We start from the raw sequence: 13,675 nt of genomic DNA, 5'->3' as shown, positions 1-13,675 counted from the left end.
ATTCAACATCTTGTATGTGAGGAGCAGGAGAAGGGAGCCAATGAAGAGAAGCAAACATGGGAGAAATATGCTCTCTCTTTAGTCCCTGTCAGTACTATTTCAGCATTTTGGATCAACTGAAGGCTTTTCAGTTTGTTTGGTTTTTAATACAACCTGATAGAAATTAATTAGATCCTAGAAGTAATAAATGGATGAAGTAGTTTTTCTGCGTCATTTTGAGACAGGATGTTTCTAATTTTAGATTCCTAGTAAAATGTCAACATGTTTTTATACGTGACAGATTAAGTTGATTGAGTGTTTGCAGAAATGAAACACCAACCTGTGTAAACATGGCTGTTTTATATATATACACTTTAAAAAGTTTTAAAAATTAAATTACTCAATTTATCGTCATCATAAAAATATTTTAAAAACACAGATATTTCTCTACACATTTTGATATTCCAAGTGAAAAACCTCCAAACAGTGTCAAGCCAGTGTCAAGTATCACGATGTCTAGTACTCATAAACGGATGACAGCATTATTAAGTGTGCCTATGCCAAGAGGCACACTTATTACTATTCGTCGGATTTATTAAGTGTGCCTATGCCAAGAGGCACACTTATTACTATTCGTCGGATTTATTATTCTTATTGTGTGGATGCTGGAGGCATCCACACTATTGAGTTCCTGTTTCTCTTTATTCTTTATTCTACTTTATTGTGTGGATGCCCTAAAAGGGCTTCCACACTATTGAGTTCCTGTTTCTCTTTATTGTGTGGATGCCCTCAAAGGGCTTCCACACTATTGAGTTCCTGTTTCTCTTTATTCTTTATTCCACTATTTACTAGTTGCTTCCGTACGTTTTTTGGCACTTAACTACTCCCTCAGTTTTCAGCCGATTTTCTCCGTTCAAACTCTAAACTGTTCTGCTCTTTCTGCTAATTCCTGCTATGACTTTTGGTGTTTATTACTATTATACTTTTTAAAATATTACACTTTTTTCCTTTAATTTGTCCTATTGAAATGAATGGGAAACTTCCACAATTCTGCTAAAACTTGCTTGTTTTTGAAACTTAACTACTTCCTCATACTTTCACCTAGAAACTCCATTCAAACTTTAAAATGTTCTCAGATTATTGGGCTATTCCTGAGTGATTCAGCTTTTTCAGATCTTCAACCGTTTTAATTTTATACCTCTTTAAGTTTTCAGTTGCAAAATTGTGATTTTTCAGAAAATACATGCGTTGCTATGGTTGCTATGCAATTAAGTCAGAGTGAGGGCTGGTCTGTTCTGAATTTTCTCTTCATGTCTGAACAACTTCTTGCAACTCGCTCAATTTCCACTCAACCCCCACAAATTATACATCAAAACGTAGGTGTTTTTGCTGGCTTTCAGAAAATGTCACTATCATTGTTGTGGGCATTACAGAATTTGTTTGTTGGAGAGTTTGTTCGAAATCAGCGCTGGAATTCTCTAATGAGAGGCATTTTCGAATCGTCATATCTCCTTAACGAAACAAAGTTGAGACATGACGCTTGTGCCAATATATCTTCAGACACCCCTGATGCTCAAAATTCATAGTATTCCTTCAAAATCATAGTATTACTGCAATTTCATAGTATTTGAGCAAAATCGTAGTATTTGTGCAAAAACATAGAATGTCTGCAAAATCACAGTATATCTGTTATGTTAAAGTATTACTACTAAGTCACAGTATTTCAGCCAATTCGTAGTATTTGTACTAAATCATGATACTTGTGCCAAATCATACTATTTTTTGCAAATCATAGTATTCGAACCAAAACATAGTATTTGTACGAAGTCACAGTATGCCTTCTAAATCATAGCATTTCAATAAAATCTCAGTAGTTGTGCTAAAATGCAGTATTATTGCCAAATCATAGTATTTGTACTGAAACATAGTATTTCTGCCCAATCATATTATTTGTACTAAATCATAGTACTTGTGCCAAATCATAGTATTTCTGCCACATTGTGCTAGTTGTGCAAAAACATAGACTGTCTGCAAAATCATAGTATATCTATTATGTTATAGTATTACTACTAAGTCGTAGACTTTCTGTTTTGTTATAGTATATGTGCTGAATATAGTATATGTGCCAAATCATAGTATTTATAGCAAATCATAGTATTTGTGCTAAAACATAGTATACTGCCACATTATAGTATTTGTGTAAAACCAGAATGTCTGCAAAATCATCATATATCTGTGATGTTATAGTATTACTACTAAGGCATAGTATTTCTTCAAAATTATAGTATTTTTGCAGAAACATTGTACTTCTGGTAAATCATAGTATTTCTACTAAATAATAGTATTTCTGCCAAATCATAGTATTTGTGCCAAAATATTGTATTTGTACAAAGTCATAATATTTCTTCTAAATCATAGTATTTCAATCAAATCTCAGGAGTTGTGCTAAAACGCAGTATTATTCCCAAATCATAGTATTTGTACCCAAACATATCAGTTCAACTTATTTAACTCTTCTCAACAGCCCAACACCTCTTCTTCACCGTTTCAGCAGAATTGTGAGTTTTTTCGCCCCTTTTCAGCACAAATTCCAGCTTTTTCAGGTGTTTTCAACAGAAATCTCTTTTTTACCAGACATTCTGCTGATTCACCTGTTTTTAGTGCAACGTTCTACTTCTTTACCTCTTTTCAGTAGAAATTCTGCTGATTCACCTATTTTAAGCAGAATTTTCAGCCTTTCACCTCTTATCAATACAAATCTCAGTATCTTCTGCTCATTTCAGAGGAAACCTTTTCACCTCTCCTCTTTTCAGTACAAACTTGAACTTCTGTACCCCTTTGAAGCAGAATTTTTGCCTTTTCACCTCTTTTCAGCAAAAGCTTCTGTTTTTTCACTTGTTTTCAGCATAATTTTTCAGTTTCTTTACTGCCATACAATTTTTGCAGCTTTTCATCTTTTTCAGTCATTTTCAGCAGACAGCTTAAGCGTTCCGGCATCCACACAGCATTTTCGCAGGAAATGCAAATTTTTCTAGTTCTTTATTCCACTATTTACTAGTTGCTTCCGTACGTTTTTCGGCATTTAACTACTTCCTCAGTTTTCAGCCGATTTTCTCAGTTCAAACTCTATACTGTTCTGCTCTTTCTGCTAATTCCTGCTATGACTTTTGGTGTTTATTACTATTATACTTTTTAAAATATTACACTTTTTTCCTTTAATTTGTCCCATTGAAATGAATGGAAAACTCGCAATTCTGCTAAAACTTGCTTGTTTTTGAAGCTTAACTACTTCCTCATACTTTCACCTAGAAACTCCATTCAAACTTTAAAATGTTCTCCAATTATTGGGCTATTCCTGAGTGATTCAGCTTTTTCATATCTTCTACCATTTTAATCTTATCCCTCTTTAAGTTTTCAGTTGCAAAATTGTGATTTTTCAGAAAATACATGGGTTGTTATGGTTGCTATGCAATTAACTCAGAGTGGACAGTGAAACTTTCTGAACTTTCACCACTTGTCCAAACAACTTCTTGCTACTCGCTCAATTTTCACTCAACCCCCACAAATTATACATCAAAACGTAGGAATTTTTGCTGGCTTTCAGACAATGTCACTATCTTTATTGTGAGATTTACCGTTTTTTCGCAAATTGCCTCGAAGTGACACAAGGTCTGAAAACTCCCCCGTTCAAAGTCTATGGGGAGGTTGTTCAAAATCAGCGCTGGATTTCTCTAATGAGAGGCATTTTCAAATCGCCATATCTCCGTAACAAAACAAAGTTGAGACATGAGGCTTGTGCCAATATATCTTCAGACATCCCTGATGCTCACAATTCAAGAATTTTTTCCTCACCTATTACCGTTTGGCCATGAATTACACTTGTATGAGGATAGGAAATTTGTCCCTCGCTCAGATTTCTTCAGATTTCAAACTCTGGAAATGAGGCACTTTTTTCTCTCGTCATATCTTTTTGATGGATTTCCACAGAGACCTGAAAATTTCCATGACTGTTCACCAAAGCCTGCTGTCTCTTACGGTGAAAGAATGATATCGATACTCCAAATAGATTTAGAGTTAGAAAGCGTTGTTTGAGGGCAAGTCAAGGCAGTTTTCGCTTGCCTCTACTCAGTTATGGTGCATTACAAGTGAAATATCTTTAATAATTCATATTTTAATGATAAATTGTTAACACTTGAAGATTCCCCCATCTCTTCTGAACAAAACGGTGTAAGAATGACCGTTCTGGCCCCTACGGTTAGGAAATTATGGCCATTTGTTTGAGAGGAATCCTCACTATGAGAAATACACTGCAGAAATCCTGTCTCTCTCTGTGCTGAGTGTGTAAAATCGGCTGCACCTGTTTTGGCGGGAAAAAGTACACAGCCTCTCTGATTGGTGGATTCAAATTTAGCAGCTCCCAGGCTGTTTGACTGACCTAGAAACTTGATTTTCTCTCCCTGTTTGTGTGTGTGTGTGTGTGTGTGTGTGTGTGTGTGTGTGTGTGTGTGTGTGTGTGTGTGAGAGACACACAGAGAGAGAGAGAGAGAGAGAGAGAAAGCCTTTTACAGTATTCTGTAAACTTTTATGATTTTACCAGCTTTTCTAATATGGACCTCAGATTCTTGTTAACACTCCATGGCACAAATACTCTTCACACACACACACACTCTGTGTGTGTGTGTGTGTGTGTGTGACAGAGAGAGAGAGAAAGGGAGGGCGAGAGAGAGTTTTTATGGGAGCATCTTATTGTATGATTTCAATTCAATATATTTAGACTGGTTGACTGAATTTGATCCTGTGTGTGTCTCTCTGTGCTTGTGTGTTTCCATATGTGTCCATATTTGTGATTGTGTGACTGTTATACTTTTTTTTGCTGATTTTTTTTTCATTTAACAATTACATTTGAGGGACCCTTAGCATGTTCAGCATTTTTTCAGCTGTTCATTTTGCTTTTCCAATTTTTCTGTTTAAGTTATTACTATTGTGCTGAATCATACTATTTCTGCTATTTTATAAGATTTGTGCTAAATATAGTATTTCTGCCAAATATAGTATTTCTGATTAATTATAGTTTTCTACCAAATCATAGTACAGTATTTTTGCTTTTTATAGGATTTTATAGGATATTTATATTGCTTAATATAGTATTTTTGCTTTTTATAGGATTTGTGCTTAATACAGTATTTCTGCTAAATGTAGTATTTATGCTTAATCATACTATTACTATATATTTCTGCCAGGTCCCCAGGCAGCCAATCCTCTGAGGACTGAGACATTCAAATTTACATATCAGGGCCTGCACGGCTTCCCAGCCAGCCAATCATATCTTAGGGATGAGACATTCAAATTTACAAATCAGGGCCTGGACTGCTTCCCAGCCAGCCAATCATATATGTGGGTTGAGGCATTCAAATTTGCATATTGGGGCCTTTGTGGCTTCTAAGACAACCAGTCATCCATGTCATATATCTCTAAAAATCCATATTTTAATGATAAATTGTCAACAGTTGAAGATTCCTCCATCTCTTCTGAACAAAACAGTGTAAGAATGACCATTCTAGCCCCTACGGTTAGGAAATTATGGTCATTTGTTTCAGGGGAGTCCTCACTATGAGAAATAGACTACAAAAATCCTGTCTCTGTGCTGCGTGTGTGCACCTGTTTTGGCGGGAAAAAGTACACAGCCTCTCTGATTGGTGGATTCAAATTTAGCAGCTCCCAGGCTGCTTGACTGACCTAGAAACTTGCTTCTCTCGCCGTGTGTGTGTGTGTGTGTGTGTGTGTGTGTGTGTGTGTGTGTGTGTGTGTGTGTGTGTGTGTGTGTGTGTGTGTGTGTGTGAGAGAGACACACAGAGAGAGAGAGAGAGAGAGAAAGCCTTTTACAGTATTCTGTAAACTTTTATGATTTTACCAGCTTTTCTAATATGGACCTCAGATTCTTGTTAACACTCCATGGCACAAATACTCTTCCCTTTAGGCTCTGTGTATGTGTGTGTGTGTATCAATATTTCTCCCATTTTAAAGTATTACTCCTCTATAATTGTATTTCTGTTAAATCAAAGTACTTTTACTACATCTTAGTACTTCTGCTCAATCATAGAATTTTGCCAAATCATGGTTTTTGTGCCAAATCATAATATTTGTGTTATGTTATAGTATTACTACTAAGTGGAGGAATTTCTGTCATGTTCCAGTATATGTGCTGATTACAGTATTTCTGTATAATAGAATTTTGGCAAATCTCCTCAGACCAACACGAAGTCTGGAAACTCTGCATAGAAAGTCAATGGAGAGCTTGTTCACAATCACCGCTGGATTTCTCTAATGAGAGGCATTTTCAAATCGTCATATCTCCTTAACGCAGCGAAGTTAAGACATGAGGCTTGTGCCAATATATCTTCAGACACTCCTGACGCTCACAATTCAAGAATTTCTTTCTCACCTATTACCATTTGGCCATGAATTGGGTTTGTTTGAGGGTAGGAAATTCGTCCCTCGCTCAGATTTCTTCAGATTTCAAACTCTGGAAATGAGGCACTTTTTTCTCTCGTCATATCTTTTTGATGGATTTCCACACAGACCTGAAAATTTCCATGACTGTTCACCAAAGCCTGCTGTCTCTTATGGTGAAAGAATGATATCGATACTCCAAATACATTTAGAGTTAGAAAACATTATTTGAGGGCAAGTCAAGACAGTTTTCGCTTTGCCTCTACTCAGTTATGGTGCATTAGAAGTCAAATATCTTCAATAATTCATATTTTCAAGATAAATTGTCAACACCTTAAGATTCCCCCATCTCTTCTGAACAAAACGGTGTAAGAATGACTGTTCTAGCCCCTACGGTTAGGAAATTATATCCATTTGTTTGAGGGGAGTCCTCACTATGAAAAGTAGACAGCACAAATCCTGTCTCTGTGCTGCGTGTGTGTGAAAACAGGTGCACCTGTTTTGGCGGGAAAAAGTACACAGCCTCTCTGATTGGTGGATTCAAATTTAGCAGCTCCCAGGCTGCTTGACTGACCTAGAAACTTGCTTGTCTCTCCCTATGTGTGTGTGTGTGTGTGTGTGTGTGTGTGTGTGTGTGTGTGTGTGTGACAGAGAGAGAGAGAAAGGGAGGGCGAGCGGGAGTTTTTATGGGAGCATCTTATTGTATGATTTAAATTCAATATATTTAGACTGGTTGACTGAATTTGATCCTGTGTGTGTCTCTCTGTGCTTGTGTGTTTCCATATGTGTCCATATTTGTGATTGTGTGACTGTTATACTTTTTTTTGCTGATTTTTTTTTTCATTTAACAATTACATTTGAGGGACCCTTAGCATGTTCAGCATTTTTTCAGCTGTTCATTTTGCTTTTCCAATTTTTCTATTTAAGTTATTACTATTGTGCTAAGTCATAGCATTTCTGCTGCTTTTCAGTATTTGTGCTAAATACAGCATTTCTCCTAAATAATACTATTTCTGCTATTTCATAAGATTTGTGCTAAATATAGTGTTTCTGCAAAAAAAAAAAGTATTTCTGCCAAATATAGTATTTTTGATTAATTATAGTTTTTCTACCAAATCATAGTATAGTTTTACTGCTTTTTATATGGCTTCTAAGACAACCAATCATATCTGAGGGCTTGCACATTCAAATTGGCATATTTTTACCTTCATGGCTTCCCAGCCAGCCAATCATATCTGAGGGCTGGCACATTCAAATTTGCATATTGGGGCATTCATGGCTTCTAAGACAACCAATCCAATCACCTATGTCATATATCTATGATATTTCATATTTTTATTTTAAATGGTCAACATTTCAAGATTCCCCCATGTCTTCTGAACAAAACGGTGTAAGAATGACCGTTCTAGCCCCTACGGTTAGGAAATTATATCCATTTGTTTGAGGGGAGTCCTCACTATGGAAAATAGACAGCACAAATCCTGTCTCTCTCTGTGCTGCATGTGTGTAAGCAGGTGCACCTGTTTTGGCGGGAAAAAGTACACAGCCTCTCTGATTGGTGGATTCAAATTTAGCAGCTCCCAGGCTGCTTGACTGACCTAGAAACTTGCTGTTTTCTCTCTCTCTCTCTCTCTCTCTCTCTCTCTCTGTGTATGTGTGTGTGTGTGTTTGTGTGTGAGAGAGAGAGCCTTTTGATGGGAGCATCTTATTGTATGATTTAAATTCAATATATTTAGACTGGTTGACTGAATTTGGTCCTGTGCGTGTCTCTCTGTGCTTGTGTGTTTCTGTATGTGTCCATATTTGTGATTGTGGGACTTTTTTCAGCTGTTCATTTTGCTTTTCCAATTTTTCTATTTAAGTTATTACTATTGTGCTAAGTCATAGCATTTCTGCTGCTTTTCAGTATTTGTGCTAAATACAGCATTTCTGCTAAATCATACTATTTCTGTTATTTTTTAAGATTTGTGCTAAATACATCATTTCTGCTAAATCATACTATTTCTGCTATTTCATACGATTTGTGCTAAATATAGTGTTTCTGCTAAAACATAGTATTTCTGCCAAATATACTATTTTTGATTAATTATAGTTTTTCTACCAAATCATAGTACAGTATTTCTGGGTTGTTATTTTTTTTGTTTTTTTTTTAAAAACAGGATTTGTACTTAATATAGTATTTCTGCTTAATGATAGTATTTCTGCCAATTTATAGTATTTGTGCTAAAACATTTAATCCTTTGTGAGGAGAGTAATATTCAAATTTACATATCAGGGCATGCACGACTTCCCAACCAGCCAATAATACCTGAGGACTGACACATTCAAATTTGCATACTGGGGCCCCACGTGGCTTCTTAGATAACCAATCATCTATGTCATATATCTATAATATTTCATATTTTTATTTTAAATGGTCAACATTTCAAGATTCTCCCATCTCTTCTGAACAAAACGGTCTAAGAATGACCATTTTAGCCCCTACGGTTAGGAATTTATGGCTGTTTGTTTGAGGGGAGTCCTCACTATGAGAAATAGACTGCAAAAATCCTGTCTCTCTCTGTGCTGCATGTGTAAGAGCCTGCACTTGTTGCACCAGTTTTGGCGGGAAAAAGCACACAGCCTCTCTGATTGGTGGATTCAAATTTAGCAGCTCCCAGGCTTGCAAGACTGACCTAGAAACAGGCTGTTAACAACCCCTGTTCACTTGTTGATGCTGCTGCTGCTGCTGCTGCTGCTAGTGTGTGTGTGTGTGTGTGTGTGTGTGTGTGTGTGTGTGTGTGTGTGTGTGTGTGTGATTTAAATTCAATATATTTAGACTGGTTGACTGAATTTGATCCCGTGTGTGTCTCTCTGTGCATGTGTGTTACCATATGTGTACATATTTGTGATTGTGTGACTGTTATACTTTTTTTTGCTGATTTTTTTTTTCATTTAACAATTACATTTGAGGGACCGTTAGCATGTTCAGGATTTTTTCAGCTGTCCATTTTGCTTTTCCAATGTTTCTATTTAAGTTATTACTATTGTGCTAAGTCATAGCATTTCTGCTGCTTTTCAATATTTGTGCTAAAAACAGCATTTCTGCTAAATCATACTATTTCTGCTATTTCACAAGGTTTGTGCCAAATATAGTATTTTTGATTAATTATACTTTTTCTACCAAATCATAGTACAGTTTTACTGCTTTTTATATGGCTTCTAAGACAACCAATCATATCTGAGGGCTTGCACATTCAAATTTGCATATTGGGGCCTTCATGGCTTCTAAGACAATCAATCATATCCGAGGCCTGGTACATTCAAATTTGCATATTGGGGCCTTCATGGCTTCTAAGCCAACCAATCATCTATGTCATATATCTTTAATATTTCATATTTGTATTTTAAATGGTCAACATTTCAAGATTCCTCCATGTCTTCTGAACAAAACGGTCTAAGAATGACTGTTTTAGCCCCTACGGTTAGGAATTAATGGCTGTTTGTTTGAGGGGAGTCCTGACTATGAGAAATAGACTGCAAAAATCCTGTCTCTCTCTGTGCTGCATGTGTAAAAGCCTGCACTTGGTGCACCAGTTTTGGCGGGAAAAAGCACACAGCCTCTCTGATTGGTGGATTCAAATTGAGAAGCTCACAGCTGTTTTACTAACCTAGAAACATGCTGTTAACAGCCCCTGTTCACTTGCTGCTGCTGCTGTGTGTGTGTGTGTGTGTGTGTGTGTGTGTGTGTGTGTGTGTGTGTGTGTGTGTGTGTGTGTGTGTGTGTGAGAGAGAGAGAGAGACGCAAAGACCTTTTTTAGGGCAGCATCTCATTGGTGGATAAAAATATAATATATTCAGACTGGTTGACTGGCATAGACACTGTGTGTTTGTCTCTCTCTGTACATTTGTTTATCCATATTTGATTTTCTGTGTATTTGGTGATTTGTGTATCCATATTTGATTTTGTGAATCTGTTGGCTGTTCTTATTTTTTTTTTTTCTAAATGGATTTTTATTTTATTTTTTCACAGGTGAACAAAAATTAGTTTTGAGCGAACTTAACCATGTTCCTTTTTATTCAGCTTATCATTTTACCTTTCCAATATTTTCACTTAAGTTATTACTATTCTGCTCAATCATAGTATCTGTTCTAAATCATTGTTATTAAGCTATATTGTAGGATTTCTGCTAAATCATAGTATTTCTACTATGTTATATTTTTCTTTCTAAATATAGCATTTCTGCTATAGAATAGTGTTTCTGCTATATTATAATATTTGTGCTAAAGTGAAGTATTTTTGCTAAAACATAGTATTTATATAAAATTACAATATTCATAGTATATTACAGTGTCCCTGGTAAATCACAGCATTTCTGCTATGTTGTACTGTTTTTCTAAATCATAGTATTTCTGTAATGTTTAAGAATGTTTGGCTAAATATATTCTTTCTGTTATCTTATACTATTTCTCCTAAATTCTTGTATTTTTGAGAAGTTATCATGTTTCTGGTAAGTTACAATATTTCTGCTAAGTTCTGCTATGCTATTGTATTTCTGCCAAGTATTATGTTTCCTCTAAGATATTACAGTTCCGCTAAGTTACTACATTTTAGCAAAGTTCCTTTGCTTTTGCAAAGTTTTTACAATTTCTGCAACTTTTCAGCTTTTTCAGCTAGTTTCAGCAGACAGCTTCAGCTTTAAAGCATCCACACTGCATTTTCGCAGGAAATGCAAATTTTTCTAGTTCTTTATTATTATTATTCTAGTTGCGTTCCGTACACTTTTTGGCACTTAACTACTTCCACAATTTTTGTGCTATTTTCACCGTTCAAATTTTAAACTATTCTGCTATTTCTGCTAATTTACGCTATATCTTTTGGTATTTTTCACTATTATACTTTTTAAAATATTACACTTTTTTCCTTTCATTTGTCCCATTGAAATGAATGGGAAACTTCCGCAATTCTGCTAAAACTTGCTTGTTTTTGAAACTTAACTACTTCCTCATATTTTCACCTAGAAACTCCATTCAAACTTTAAAATGTTCTCAAATTATTGGGCTATTCAGGAATAAATAAGCTTTTTCAAATCTTTTACCGTTTTATTTTTATCCCTCTTAAAGTTTTGAGTGGCAAAATTGTGATTTTTCAGAAAATACATGCGTTGTTATGGTTGCTATGCACTTGGCTTTCAGTGTGCCATTGTAGGTTTCGCAGTCTTCTCTTCATGTCTGAACAACTTCTTGCTACTTGCTCAATTTTCACTCAACGTCCGCAAATTATACATCAAAACGTAGGTATTTTTGCTGGCTTTCAGAAAATGTCACCATCATTGTTGTGAGATTTATAGAAATTTGGCAAATCTCCTCAGACCAACACAAGGTCTGAAAACTCTCCATAGAAAGTCAATGGAGAGTTTGTTCAAAATCACCGCTTGATTTCTGTAATGAGAGGCATATTCGAATCGTCATATCTCCTTAACGAAGCGAAGTTAAAACATGAGGCTTGTCCCAGTATATCTTCAGACACTCCTGATGCTCACAATTCAAGAATTTTTTTCTCACCTATTACCGTTCTGAGATGAGTTACACTTGTTTGAGGGTAGGAAATTCGTCCTTCGCTCAGATTTCTTCAGATTTCAAACTCTGGAAATGAGGCAATTTTTTCTCTCGTCATATCTTTTTGATGGATTTCCATAGAGACCTGAAAATTTCCATGACTGTTCACCAAAGCCTGCTGTCTCTGACGGTGAAAGAATGATATCGATACTCCAAATAGATTTAGAGTTAGAAAGCTTTGTTTGAGGGCAGGTCAAGGCAGTTTTTGCTTCGCCTCTACTCCGTTATGGTGCATTACAAGTCAAATATCTTTAATAATTTATATTTTAATGATAAATTGTTAACACTTGAAGATTCCCCCATCTCTTCTGAACAAAACGGTGTAAGAATGACCGTTCTAGCCCCTACGGTTAGGAAATTATGGCCATTTGTTTGAGAGGAATCCTCACTATGAGAAATACACTGCAGAAATCCTGTCTCTCTCTGTGCTGAGTGTATGTAAAAGCGGCTGCACCTGTTTTGGCGGGAAAAAGTACACAGCCTCTCTGATTGGTGGATTCAAATTTAGCAGCTCCCAGGCTGTTTGACTGACCTAGAAAGTTGCTCCTCTCTCCTGTGTGTGTGTGTGTGTGTGTGTGTGTGTGTGTGTGTGTGTGTGTGTGTGTGTGTGTGTGTGTGTGACAGAGAGAGAGAGAGAGCGAGGGAGAAAGAGCCTTTTTATGGGAGCATCTTATTGTATGATTTAAATTCAATATATTTAGACTGGTTGACTGAATTGGATCCTGTGTGTGTCTCTCTGTGCATGTGTGTTTCCATATGTGTCCATATTTGTGATTGTGTGACTGTTATACTTTTTTTTGCTGAGTTTTTTTTTTTCCATTTAACAAGTACATTTGAAGGATCCTTAGCATGTTCAGCATTTTTTCAGCTGTCCATTTTGCTTTTCCAATTTTTCTGTTTAAGTTATTACTATTGTGCTGAATCATACTATTTCTGCTATTTTCTAAGATTTGTGCTAAATATACTATTTCTGCCAAATATAGTATTTCTGATTAATTATAGTTTTTCTACCAAATCATAGTACAGTATTTTTGCTTTTTATACGATTTTTATAGGATATTTATATTGCTTAATATAGTATTTATGCTTTTTATAGGATTTGTGCTTAATATAGTATTTTTGCTTTTTATAGGATTTGTGCTTAATACAGTATTTCTGCTAAATGTAGTATTTATGCTTAATCATACTATTACTATATATTTCTGCCAGGTCCCCAGGCAGCCAATCCTCTGAGGACTGAGACATTCAAGTTTACATATCAGGGCCTGCATGGCTTCCCAACCAGCCAATCATATCTGAGGTCTGCCCTTTCTTCTCTCGTCATATCTCAGCAAGGGATGTACAAAGAGCAATGAAAATCGCAGTCAAAGTACACCAAAGTCCGCTGATTCACTCAGTACAAGAATTATGCTTCTAGTCCACCTAGCTTTTGAGTTACACGACGTTTTGTAACTCAAAAAAAATGGCATTCTTCGCCTCTCACCGCGATCTATTTCTGACTGCTCATGACCCTGTTTTCCAGGAGTTCACTGTCTTTCTCAGTGGCGCAGCTGGTAATGACATGGGTCTACAACCCAAATGTTGTGGGTTCAATTCCACCTTGGTCAACATGTTTTTTTCCCTACAATTTACTACACTATCACACACC

General features: G+C 36.0%; 1 protein-coding gene across 1 annotated transcript in view; it reads right to left on the bottom strand.

Annotated features, from left to right (window-relative positions):
* LOC116335010 (thrombospondin type-1 domain-containing protein 7A-like) overlaps nt 1-13,675 on the bottom strand; it is a 255,565-nt gene that overhangs the window by 30,419 nt on the left and 211,471 nt on the right. The gene's annotated exons all lie outside the window — the stretch shown is intronic.

Source organism: Oreochromis aureus, linkage group 22, assembly GCF_013358895.1.
Source record: "Oreochromis aureus strain Israel breed Guangdong linkage group 22, ZZ_aureus, whole genome shotgun sequence".
NCBI classification, from domain to species: Eukaryota; Metazoa; Chordata; class Actinopteri; order Cichliformes; family Cichlidae; genus Oreochromis; species Oreochromis aureus.
Note: the sequence above shows the minus strand (reverse complement) of the source record. Positions and strands in the feature narration are given on the sequence as shown.